This window comes from Dipodomys spectabilis, unplaced genomic scaffold (genome assembly GCF_019054845.1).
Source record: "Dipodomys spectabilis isolate Male_0828 unplaced genomic scaffold, ASM1905484v1 ptg000274l, whole genome shotgun sequence".
Lineage (NCBI taxonomy): Eukaryota > Metazoa > Chordata > Mammalia > Rodentia > Heteromyidae > Dipodomys > Dipodomys spectabilis.
Genome location: NW_024870951.1, coordinates 2060178 through 2070225, shown reverse-complemented (window position 1 = coordinate 2070225; position 10048 = coordinate 2060178). Strand labels below are relative to the sequence as shown.

General features: G+C 35.5%; 1 pseudogene; it reads left to right on the top strand.

The window, feature by feature from the left end:
• Positions 1–374: 374 nt before the first annotated feature.
• LOC122126333 lies at positions 375–471 on the top strand (annotated as a pseudogene).
• The last annotated feature ends 9577 nt before the right edge of the window (positions 472–10048 follow it).

Below are 10048 nucleotides of genomic sequence, written 5' to 3'. Positions count from 1 at the left end.
GAACTTTTAAGCTGCAGAAGTTTACAAGTAGCTCTTAAGCAAGGCTTAATTTGAATCCATTAGCTCCACAAAGCTAACTCAGTTGATAAATAAGTACTTGAAAAGGATCACCTTTGGACCTAACTATAAAGGCTTCAAAGTATGATCAAATTTAAAATGAAAAATATTTAAAATAGTCATTGACAAAAAAATTGCAAATGTGAGCAATCGACCAAACAATATAAGTTTTTTTTCCAATATACACAGAATTTTAGAGAACTAAAATCAATAGCATTTTTAGGAACAATAAGGTTTCCTAGTTACAAAGAGTTAATCAAGGATATATGCCTGTATAAAGACTGCATCATTAACTACTTAAATTTACAGGATACTACATGCTTCAGCAGCCCTTTTACCCAAATTACAATATAGAGATTAACATGGCACTTGCACAAGCATGATATGAAAATGTGTGAAGTATTCCATATTTTTCATTCTTCAGATGCAAGAAATTAAAAACAGTTATTAAAAAATTGATTACACAAATGCAAATGTAACAATAAATGTAATTCATTGATCTGAAAGTTAGTTTGACATCAGTGTACTAAATCCTCAACTTAGAAAGGCCTTTACATAGCATAATCTTTACAAAACTTCTCAAATTAGATATCATTGTCATTTTATCCCAAAGAAATAAAATACTATATAGGCCTAGGATAAAAAGGAATCTTAATCTGTTTCTATATGGAATGCTATCTGAAATAACACATTTAATAATGAACCGATATATCATAAAACAATGTAGAATTCAAAGTATTATATCCAGGAACAAATGAAATACATTTTGGACATTGTACAAACAAAATACAGATTATTTTAAAATATACTTTTTTCAGACAAGCACCAGAAATATCTTTAGTTTCTGTACTACACATTTCAACAGATAATTTAAAATGATTTCTGATTTAAAAAATCACAAACTCGGCAGAAATCATTATAGATGTATACAAACAAATCTTGAATATATTTTGACATCAACGTCAGGCAATTCACTTGAAAAATACGATGGAATCCATGAATTTTTAAAGTAAGATATTGCCGTTGCTTTGTATTGTGAAAATATTTTGTACGGACACAAAGATGGATTGGCATTTTTAAAATTTCAGAAACTTAACCAAACCATTATTACTTAGGAGAACAATTTTTAAAGCCTTCCACAACTTCAAAGAAGTAGTGATACATATTTATCCTTTTGGCAATATCAAATGCAGCTTCTTCCAAGTTCTTCAGACCTGGTTTCATATAATGCTTCAATAGAAGGAGATCCAGCATACCTTTGCTATTTCTATTTCAACCAGCAAGATGCAAGGGGGTCAAGAGGACTTTAGTTTGGGCAGTGGTATCTGCATCATGATGAACTAAGAAAGAAGCCACTCTGGTATTATTCCACATATAAGCACTGTGCAGGGGTGCCCAGCCATTCACAGTTATTGCATGAATATCTGCCTTGAGCCACCAATTCATGGACAATGTCAAAGTGTCCACTGTAGGCTTCCTGATGAAGAGAGGTATACTCATCATCATCCGTAGTATTCACATGAGTGTTCTTTTTGGAAAGTAGTCTCTGTACTTTAGTAAGCCAATTATTTTCAGCAGCCCAAACAAAAATTTTCTTGAATACTTCTCCATTTTTTTTTGCAAATGTTACCATTCCTCACTTTTTCATTTTTTTCCTTGTCTACATCAGAATTGCCTAACCAGAGACCTTGAGTACCAGTGGGAATGAGGTACACATGTATTCCCCAATAGTTCACGTTGGTTGAACTGGTCAGAAAAATCCAGTGAAATTTCTACATCTGTTATTTCACCATGATATTTTTTCTCTTTTTCCATTTTTACTCTTCGAAATTATACTAACTGGAGAGTAGGGAATTGATAGAGAGCAGAGGAAAGGTTTTCCTCCATATTCAAAGGTATAGACTGAAAATGAGGACCAGTGGTGTCCTCATGTGCAGCTTATTCTAGGAATGAGAAAATATGAAATAATGCCTTCTATGTAAATGATTTGGGAAATGGCAGAGCAGAAAGTGAAATGATGCAACCAAAAATGTAAAAGCAAAATAAATTAGAATAATTATGGAGCAGTCATATTATCTATGAGAACCATGAAAGGGAGAGAGAAAGAGAGATACAGATGTGCAATGACCTAGCTAGCCACAAAATCCATGCCTCTGATCAATTTATAGAGCAAACAGTTTTATTTTTTACAAGAGATGGAAATAGAATTTATGTATTTATTGAAATTAGAACATACATTTTTAATAGCCTACATATAGAGACATAGCTTTGACCAAATTACAGACAAGAATCTAAATCTCTGAAAATTCTAGTAACAGATCTGACTGAAATCAGTTAAATCACACTTTTCCTGTAAAGTGAAGGAATAGGTCCAGGCTAGGAAAGCAGCTAGAGAAGGCAGGCCGATTATATCTGGGACAAAACTTTGTGGAAAATGGTATCAAGGATTAATTACTGGTAATCCACTTGCACTGGAAGTGTGAATCTGAACTATTGCTTGCTGATTCTGAACTATTGCTTTTATCATTATATATTCCAAGAAGAAAAGGTGAGAGGTAATTGATAGCAAAGGGTTAGTAATGAACTTTGACTTCTCATTAAGCACCTTCAATCATCAAAATCACATGAAGACAATAGAGAGGCCTACTTTTTTAGATGAAAACAAGTGTCTTTAAAAACAAGGTAATTAAGTATTCCTACAAAGGACTTCTATTTTACTACTGCATTATACAGATGTTGGGTAACAAACAATGGATCTATTAGAAAGCTCTTAAAACTCATATGTTCAATAGTGAGTTCCCTTATATTATATCATGGCATTTTTGTTTATGGTTTTAAGAAGAAATTTACTAGCTTAAATTTCTGACAGGACAATATCATCACTGTACAACTTTCTTCTATACTCTAAGTTTTAAATTACTATCTAAGTATGTGCATTAGATAGCTATAGAGGAAAAACTAGAAGCCAGACTAGTGGCTCATGTGTTTATCCTTGCTAATCAGAAAGATGAAATCTGAGGATTGTGGTTTGAAAACAGACCACGCAAAAAAAAAAGTCCATTAGATTCTGATTTGAAAGTAACCAGCAAAAGCTAGAAATGGAGCTGTGGAACAAGCAGTAAAATTCTAGGCTTGAGAAATCTAAAACAAAAAAATCAACAAATTCTGGGACAGAGCCAGGCCCTGAGATCAAGCCTGGTATTAGCACCAAACAAATGAATGAATGAATGAATTAAAATAAATTAAATGGTCACATGTGGTGAGGCAAGTAAAATGTAACACCCATGGTAAATGGATTGTGTATTATTTTGTAGTAAGGCAAATTAACGTTTGTCCTAATCACTAATATTTTATTTGTACTTTTTTGTACTAAACCCTGAATTTAGCATGCAAGTATATGTGTATACATGTTCACACATGTGTGTATGTGTATATGTGTGCGTGTGCTGTTGCAATGTTGTTTGCCAATGTGGACCGTGTGAGGCTGAAGAGAGCTAACATTGTTGCAATGTATTTATTTATCAGTGTTCTGTCATGTCATTTCTGTGGAGCCACCCTTCTGTACATTTTATTTGTCAAATAATAACATCATCATAATCAAAGCATATACAACATTAAGTTACATAAAAGAGACTACTTTCAGCTCTTATTATATGTTAGGTAAGAAGATACAGATATAATTAGGTAGTAAGTTATTTTTGTAAGATGACTGTCAGTACAAAATATGTATTTGACTTCTTAAATTGGTTATACTTTTAAGATATACTCATGGAGTGTGTTTGACTGACTTGACCAAACAGGTGTTACTCCATGGTTATTCCTGTGAAACACAAGGTGGATAAACTCTTTCCGGATTTCTGTTGAAAATAACTTTCTTTGTAACTAAGATAATCAACCCTGTATTTATTAGGTTTGAATATCCCATCATATTGACTGAAAATCAGTATTGTGGATATGCTTGTTAGATGTACCTTTCAAAAACAAACAAACAAAAAGCATGTGTCACCTCCAGATTGTGGATGCATTTGAAGTTGTTTTGTACATGCAATGGGATCTTCACTAATGGCTTTTTTGTGGGAGTAACTATCACAACTTTAACAAATAAGGCTTTTCGAATATCTTTTCCAATATAAATAACAACCCAGAGCGAGTCTTGCAAATTCTGAAAAGCCTTTGAATATTTTAGTATTATTTCAGTTTATTGACTATAGAGCTAAAGACATTTCTGAAATAAATATTGTTAAGATCTGAAGAAGTAAGTGGGTATATAGGCTTTTTTATGCATCATTTTATGAAAACCCTGTTTTTATGAAAGTAAATGTAATAGAATAAAATAATGTAAGTGAATTGGGCGGCGGTTGAGCAGATTCTACTCAACCCAGCAAAAACTGACAAGAAGCAGACATCATCATCCTGCAGTTAGCAGACAAGGGACAACCCAGGAACCAAGACACGGTGTGAGTAGAAGCCTGACATCCTCATTCCTTCTCAGGGAGCAAAGGAGGGAAGGCCACCCCTTCCCCCCACTACCAGAGATCTCCATCTTTGGTACTGACAAAGGCCTGGCTGAGCTGCTAGCTCCAACTCAGGCCTTGGAAGAAAACAAGAGACATTTAGCAGGTCACAGGAACCTAACCTGACCTGCTAGACTCAGCTCTACCCAGAGAAAAGTCACCCAGCCTGGGCCGAGCAAGCTCCACCAGCCCCAGGAGTGGATTTCTTCACTGGATAAACAGAACTAGAGGCTGCCCCTCCCTACAGCAGCCTTGACAATCAATTGAAATTCAGTAAACTTAAACCCTGAGAAAGGCTCTAGGCTGGGCTCTGTGAGTGCCTCACAAGCTAGTCCCTCAGGGAAAAGCTACTTTTTGCTGAAAGGCCTCAACTCTATCCAGAACCTAGCCTCATCACAGCATCTCCAAACTAGAGAAAACCTCCATCTCCCACTTTTGTGATACTCACAGTAGATCTCCCTCCCATTGAACCAGCATGGGAGGAGGATCACAAATCCCTAGGTAAAGCAGAGCATTTTTCTGCCTGCTCAAACTAACCGACTTAAGAAACCAACCAAGCCACAGGAAAATCAAACACCACAAACAGACCAGACACCAACTAGAGACTGGTTAATGACACAAGATACAGGATCTTCCCATCCCCCCAAAAAATCAAAGAACTCTTTTTAGTATTTTATAAAATTTTTCCAAAAGCTTTTTTTAAATTTTAATTTTTAACATTAAAAAAAATTTGTTTTCTATTAAAATTTTTTCTTCCTCATAATTTTTATTTTCGGGGTATAAGTGTGTCTGCTTTTTTTTTCTTGTTTTGCTTTATTTTTCTTTTTATAATTTTTTTGTTTAGCTCTACTGACCTTTTGATCCTTTTTTTTCTTTCCTTCTCATTCTTTTCACATTTTCTTCTCTTTTATTCTTCTTAACATGACTTAATTGCTATTCTGCTCATCCTCAGATATACCCATAGTCGATTATTAGACCTTATCAACTATTGTGTACATACTTAATCCAGAAATTCATTACTCAATTCAAAACCTTTAGACTTAAATTCCTTAATACCAGTACTACTTCTTTATATGTATATAATATTTTAAGCATTTCTATTTTTACGTTTTTGACGTCTCCTTTCTATCCCTACCTTTATCTTATCTTATACAAATTCTTCTTTGAATATTATGTTTGTATTTTGCATAATTTTTAAGTTTTTAAGTGTTTCACTTTTTAATTTTTAATATTTGTTCTTCTATTTTTTTCTTGTCTCATTTTTTCTTTCTTTTTATCTTTTTTTTCTCTCTCTCTACTATCATTCTATTCAACCTATTTCCTGCTATGAGATTAGGACTTAGTTAAATTAACTCACCCTCTGCCTTTCCACATCCCTGTATTCCTATTTTTACCAATATCTCTCCCTAAACCTGATAATTTCTGGTTTGCCAAATTCTTCTTTGTGGTTTGTAGTCCATTAAAACATAGTTGTTTGATGTTGAATAGATATATCTGTTGAACTAGAGTGTATCTTCAGACTTTTGGTGGTGCATCTACAGACTTTGTTTGATGTTTACCTTAAGATAGAGTTCTAGCACAACCTGGTGTTACTTTCATCCAAAAAGGGCAGGGCAAGCCGTAAAAACACGGGAAAAATGGCAAGTCCGGGTACCCTACTCCCACTCATGATATTCGGGGGACAGAACAGATAATTAATAATCCATTGGAGAATTCCCAGAAAGCTCTACAAACACTACTGGTAAACATGGGCAATGAAAAGATTGAAAACCTGCAAAGGACTCTGAATGTACATGATAGGGAGAGAGATGAGGCAAACCAAAGTTCAATACAGGAATATCATGAGCGTGAGGAAGCTACTCAAAGATTGATACAAGAATTGCTTGAGTAGCTTGAGAACACACAAGGAGAAATATAGGAATGGCATGAGCAGGCTGAGACCAGTCAAGAGATAGACAGGAATTGGGGGAGCTGGCCAAGAACAGAAAAAGAGAAAGTCAGGAATGGCGTGAGCAGGCTAAAAATACTCAAAGAGAGCAACAGGAATCTCGTAATGTGAGGAAGCTAATAAAAGAGTAATAAAGAAATTGAGAGAGCAGTGTTGGTGTGAGCTCTGCTTTGAAGGCCTTGTAAAATTCTGCTGTAAAACCATCTGGTCCTAGACTTTTCTTAGCTGGGAGGCCTCTTATTGCTGTTTCTATTTCAGTGCTTGATATGGGCCTGTTAAGATGGTTTAACTCATCTTGGTTTAGTTTTGGCATGTCAATATTTGCTTGGAAAAGGTCCATTTCTGTCAAGTTCTCAAACTTATTATCATAAAGTTTTGAAAAGTATTCCCTAATAATGTTATGAATCTTGGTTGTTTCCGTGGTGATGTGTCCATTCTCATCTCTGAGTTTATTTATTTAGGTGTGTTCTCTTCTTTTTCTGATAAGATTCGCTAAGGGTCTGTCAATTTTGTTAATTTTTTCGAAGAACCAACTCTTTGTTTTGTTGATTCTTTCTATAGTTTTCTTGGATTCTAATTCATTCAACTCTGATTTAATTTTAATTATTTATTTCTCTCTACTGGATTGGGGTTTATCTTGCTGCTCTTTTTCAAGGAGGTTTAGATGTGTGATTAAATTTTTGGTTTCAGATCTCTCCAATTTGTTGATGTAGGAGCTCAGAGCTATAAAATTGCCTCTGAGTACTGCCTTTGCTGTGTCTCAGAAGAGCTGGTAATTTGTGTGTTCATTTTTGTTGAATAGCATGAACATTTGAATTTCCGTTCTAATCTCTTCCATGACCCACTCGGGATTCAGCAGTTTGTTGTTCAGCCTCCATGTGATACCGGACTTTCTTTGGTGGCTTTTGCTCTTGAGTTCTAATTATATTCCCTTGTGGTCAGAGAGAATGCAAGGTATAACTTCAATGTTTCTGAATTTAGACAAGTTTGCTTTGTGGCCTAAAATGTGGTCTATTTTAGAAAATGTTCCATGTGCTGCTGAGAAAAACGTGAATTCTGATGCTGCTGGGTGAAATGTTCGGTAGATGTCTGTTAAATCTAGTTGATCTATGCAGCTGTTTAGATCTGCGGTTTCTCTGTTGAGTTTTTGCCGAGTTGATCTATCTAGTGGGGAGAGTGGTGTGTTAAAATCCCCAACAATTAATGTCTTTGGATCTATGTGGGATTTGAGGGAAAGTAGTGTTACTTGGATAAATTTGGGTGCTCCTTTAATTGGCGAATATATATTGAGAATTGGAATATCCTCCTGAAGGAGAGATCTCTTAATTAGTTTGTAGCGACCTTCTTTATCTCTTCTCACGAATTTTAATTTGAAGTCTATTTTATCTGATATTAGGATTGCAACTCTCGCCTATTTAAGGGGGAAGTTAGCTTGGTAGATTTTGTTCTAGCCTTTAACATTGAAAATGTGTTTGTTTTTTCTGGGCAAGATGTGATTCCTGAAGGTAGAAAATAGAAGGGTCTTGTTTTTTAATCCAATTAGACAGTCTATGTCGCTTAATTGGAGAGTTAAGTCCGTTAATGTTGAGAGATAGGACTGAGACCTATTTGGGAGTTCCTGCCTTGTTATCCACCTTCTTGGGGGCTGCGAAATCTGGGTTCTTCCTATGGTTCTTGGATTCTCAGTTTGGGTGCAGTTACTTGGCCTTTATTGGGGTCTTGTTGGTTTGCTATGTGTAGGACATCTTTAAGAATCTTTTGTAGGGCTGGTTTGGTGGAGATGTATTGTTTCAATTTTTCTTTGCTATGGAAGGTTTTTATTTGGCCTTCAGTTATGAAGGAGAGTTTAGCTGGGTACAGTATTCTTGGTTGATAGTTGTTCGTTTTTAGGGCATGGCATACATCATTCCAGGCTCTTCTTGCTTTGATTGTCTCTGCTGAGAAATCTGAGGTGATTCTAATTGGTTTCCCTTTATAAGTGATTAATCTTTTCTCCTTGACAGCTTTAAGGATCTTTTCCTTGTTCTGAGTTGATCCTGTGTGGATTATAATGTGACAGTGTGATGTCCTATTCTGGTCTGGTCTATTTGGGGTTCTAAAAGCTTCTTGTATCTGAATAGGTCTATCTTTTTGCATGTTTAGGAAGTTCTCTGCTAGGATCCTGTTAAACAAATTTCCTAGACCATTAACTTCTGTTTCTAGGTGCTCCTCCACACCCATTATCCTTACATTAGGATTTCTGATGGTGTCTTCCAAGTGTTGGATAGATCTATCATATTTCTTGGACTTGTCTTGGATGGTTGTATGTTCTTTCTCTATAATATCTAGGCTGTCTTCAATCCCTGCGATTCAATCTTCTGCATGGTATAACGTGTTGTCAAGACAATCTACTTTGTTTTTTATCTCTTTTCCTTCTAATTGGTCAGCTTTGATGGCTTCAAATTCTTTGTTGAATCTTTGTTTTAGATCTTGTATGAACTTGTTTACTTCCTTAATTTGGTGTTCAGTGTTTATTCTCAGATCACTTAGTTGATTGGTTATGGTTTCCTTGGATTCCCATTCCTTCTGTTGGGTTCCATTCAGCATTCCCTTTGTGGTCTCCCTGACTTCCTTCAGCTCTTTGTTAATGGATTCCATGAATGCCTTTACTGATCTTAGTGTATTCTCTTCCTGATTTCTCAATTCCTGTATTCCTCTTTGATTAGCTTCCTCCCGTTCATGGGAGTTCTCTTTGAGTGTTCTCAGCCTGCTCACTTCATTCTTGCCTTTCTCGTTGAGTATTCTCAAGCTGCTCACACAAATCCTCTATCAGTTTTTGAGTAGCTTCCTCACGCTTATGATATTCATGAATAAACTTTTGGATTACCTCCACTCTCTTCCTATAATGCTCATACAGGGTCCTTTGTATGCTTTCAATCTTTTCATTTATCATGTTTACCAGCATTGTTTGTAGAGCTATTTGGGAACTCTCCTCTGGATTTTTCATTGTTCTGTCTCCTGATTATCAAGATTGGGAATTGAGATACCCGGATTTGCCATTTTTCTTGTGTTTTTCCGGCTTACTCTGCCCATTTGAGATGTAAATAGCACCTGTTTTGTGCTAGAACACTCTCTTAAGGCAAGCATCAACCAAAATCTGAATTTGCACAGTCAATAGTCTACATATACAATCTAGTTCAACAGATATATCTATTCAACATCAAACAACCATATGTTAGTTGACTACGAATCGCAAAGAAGAATTTGGAAAAACAGAAATTATTAGGGTTAGGGAGAGATGTGGGTAAAAAATAGGAATAGATTGGTGTGGGGAGGCACAGGGAGAGTTAACTAAGCCCTAATCTCAAAGCAGGAAATAGGTTGGGTAGAATGAAAGTAGAGAGACAGAAAAAAAGAAGAAACTGAAAGGGAGAAGAAAAGAAACCAGTTAAAATAGAAAAGTAAAAATCAATAATATTATGCAGAAATAAAACAATCTATTTAGAGAAGAACGTGAATATATGGAGTGAAGGGGAGGGGTATAAAGGAC